Source organism: Cyprinus carpio, chromosome B14 (assembly GCF_018340385.1).
Source record: "Cyprinus carpio isolate SPL01 chromosome B14, ASM1834038v1, whole genome shotgun sequence".
NCBI classification, from domain to species: Eukaryota; Metazoa; Chordata; class Actinopteri; order Cypriniformes; family Cyprinidae; genus Cyprinus; species Cyprinus carpio.
In genome coordinates this window covers 2,028,186-2,031,607 of record NC_056610.1, presented here as the reverse complement: position 1 = coordinate 2,031,607, position 3,422 = coordinate 2,028,186, and the positions used below count along the sequence as shown (strand labels likewise).

The 3,422-nt window shown below is 37.8% G+C and overlaps 1 long non-coding RNA gene across 1 annotated transcript; it reads left to right on the top strand.

Annotated features, from left to right (window-relative positions):
• The first annotated feature begins 275 nt into the window (after positions 1-275).
• LOC122139527 lies at positions 276-1,695 on the top strand. The gene is made up of 3 exons (XR_006156366.1): positions 276-458; positions 680-961; positions 1,029-1,695. It is a non-coding gene; the product is annotated as an uncharacterized LOC122139527 (long non-coding RNA).
• The last annotated feature ends 1,727 nt before the right edge of the window (positions 1,696-3,422 follow it).

Here is a 3,422-nt window from a genome sequence, read left to right as displayed (position 1 = left end):
GACTTGCTTTCCTTTTCCAAACACAACCAATCAAAATGCTACACAGACACACTCCTCACATGTGCAAACACTAATTGCTTAACTGATCACTAACCAACTGCTTTATTTTACAGTAGTATAGATAGGCCAAAGGTCAGATTACCTGTTTTGAACAATGGATGCTAACAATGAACAGAGAGCAAGAGGAGTAGGAGAAAAAGTCAGGGGATAACGATGACAAATACCAGGAGGAGGAGGAGGAGGAGAAGGAAGGGAAAGGAAGGAAGAGGAAGAGGAAGAAGAGGATGAGGGCAAACAAGAGAAGGAAGGAGAGCCATCTCTGATGAGATTAGGGCAACACTTGTTGATCATGTAATCAACCACGGTTTGACCATGAGAGAGGCTGGACTGAGAGTCCAGCCCAACTTGAGTCGATTTACAGTGGCGTCCATAATTCGAACCTTCAGAAATGAGAACAGGTATGCAACTATCTAATGACTATTTTAGCATTATAGTAATGTACTTTAAAATACGTATGACTGCATAGTATTGCATAAACATTTGTAACTCTAAGCCATCCATTTACTGCACTGCATTGAATGAATGAGGTTGGTTATCATGCTGTACTACATTTTTTTTTTTTTTTTTAATGGTTTACAGTTCCTATGCTGAACACATACTGTGTTTGAATTCTGAATAGAGTGGAAAGGCAAAGACATCATCGAGCACGAGGACGCTTGTTTACAGATGTACAAGAGACTGCAATTATAAATATGGTTTTGGCCAACAATGCAATTAGGATTTGAGAGATAAGAGAGCATATCTTGAATAATGACACCATATTCAACAACATCAATGCTGTAAGCCTGTCGACCATACAACGCATCATCCAACGGCACCAAGTGACGATGAAACAACTTTACAAGGTGCCATTTGAGAGAAACTCGACAGAGTCAAGAATCTGCGACATGACTTTGTAGAGGTATGTATGCAACACTACTTCAGACATACCATATTTACTCATCTGTATATAATTTTGTCTGTTACAGAGAGTATTGGAGATGGATGCCCATGTAATTTGCCACAAATTTATTTATGTGGATGAGGTTGGCTTCAACCTCACCAAAACCAGGCACCGTGGACGAAATGTAATAGGACAGAGGGCAATTACCAATGTCCCTGGACAGCGTGGGGGTAATATAACCATGTGTGCTGCCATCACTCAAAACGGGGTCCTCCATCACAATGCACACTGGGTCCATACAACACCGACCATATACTCACTTTTCTGGATGAAGTTCACACAATGCTCATCCCTAATCCAGATCAGGCACCTGCTAGATTTGTGGTTATATGGGACAATGTTAGTTTTCACCGGGCTGTTCTGGTCCAAAACTGGTTTGCCACCCATCCACAATTTGTAGTTTTGTACCTACCCCCATATTCACCTTTTCTAAATCCCATAGAGAAATTCTATGATCGCCAACCCTTTGCCCGCATGCCGCTTCTCCAGGCAATGGAGGATGCTTGTGGGGACATAGAGGTTGCCTCTGTCCAAGGTTGGATACGCCATGCTAGGAGATACTGCCCTCGATGTTTAGCAAGAGAAAACGTATCTTGTGATGTGGACGAAGTATTGTGGCCAGACCCAGCTCAGAGAAGAGATGAAGCTTAGCACTGGGGACGCCCCCCCGCCAATTCCTGGACTGGGACCCCACACACAATTTACTGTATTCTACTGTAAAGAATATACTTTTGGTTTACATGTTTATAGTTTTGTTGTATGCTAATGTATACAACATTAATGTTTGGCCTAATAAATATTTTCTGTTTCTACATTGCATTGGCGTTTCCGGTGTACTTGTTACCCCTCTCAGCAGATTACTTTCACTGTAGAACATTGTATTAAAATGTAGATATAAGCCTATGAAAGACCAAAGAGCTTTAGATTTAGAACAGCAGTGTTTACATGGTATATCCAAAAATGTATTATTATGGAAGAAGTGTTTGCCATTTGATGCAAATGCTTCATTCTGACATGTGTTTATGGCATTTTGAATGCAGTGTTGCATTTTGAAGGAGATGTGAGGCATTTTGCATTTTGTGTGTATAGTTTTGAGAATTGTGTGTAGAGTTTTGAAAAAAGGAGACTTAGTTTTGACAACGTAAGCAATTGGTAAAAACTGTAAGTAGACTGAGGTTCATCACTTTTTTTTATATTTAAATATTCACACTAGGAAAAATAGTTATTTTAAGAATTGAAAGGTTCTTTGGTGAATCCAGAATGGTTCTTTATTTTTTTTATTTATTATTATTTTTTTTTATTATTTTTCTTTTTTACAAATAAAAGTTTCAACAAAACTTTTCAAAGCAATGTCATAGAAAACTATGTTGGGTTCCCCAAAGGACTTTTGAGTGAACAGTTCTTTAAATAAAATACAACAATAAAATGAAATAAAATGTAAAACATTTTAATAATCTTCCACTCTAAAGAACACTCAAAAGATCACAAACACATCTCAAAAGCAAACATTTGCAAACACTTTTACCGTAATACTAATTCTTGTTAGATTTGTGTGTGTTACGTACATAGAAAATTGTGTGTTGTCTTTTGCAAAAAGTGCTTTATGAAATTGAAAACTGAGTCAAAGGCCAAGCATTAGTGTATGGTTTTGCTGATTTAGTGTGTGGTTCTGGTGTTTGAGTGTCAGGTTTCAGAAAATGTGTGACAGGTAAAGATTTTGTGTGCAAGCAGTTGAAATCTGTAAACATTACATTTTTGGATATACAAAAACTGAAATAGATATTTCTTGAACATTGTCATTATTATTAAAAGTATAGCAGCATAGGCTTCTTAAAGCTTATTGTTGCTGTAAATACCATGTTTTGTTTGATTGCTTGATTTAAGTCTGTGTATGGATCATTAGTTTCAAAATGGTTCTCAAACTGTTTGTATATCAGCGACATGTGTGTGTTAACAATTACTAAAGCAACTGAATGATTTACAAGTGTAGCAATGGGGCAAATCTATAGTGCAATGCTAACTAGCATGCCTTGATCTAAGATGCCATTGAACTTCAAATAGATGCCAGAGGTTGTGTGATGTTTTTGATCATTGTGTAGCGAGGGTAATTTCCTGAATGCAGAGATGATCTCTTGGTCCCCTCATCAGGGACTTTTCTCTAGTTCCCCTCTCTCTCTTTATCTGCCTCACGCAAACACACACATGCAGAATCACTCATGAACACATCACCACCATCTGCTGTTCTACCCGCTAAAATGGTTACTTAGCAACTGCCATTTTTTCTCTAAATCTTTCCATTCTTGCACAGTGTGACAAAACACGATGGATGTGTTTACTCTGCTCTACAGTAAAGAACCACATTGTTTTGAATCAATAGAAAACACCTTAACACCTTTCATGGGCTTTGCTGTATAATGCT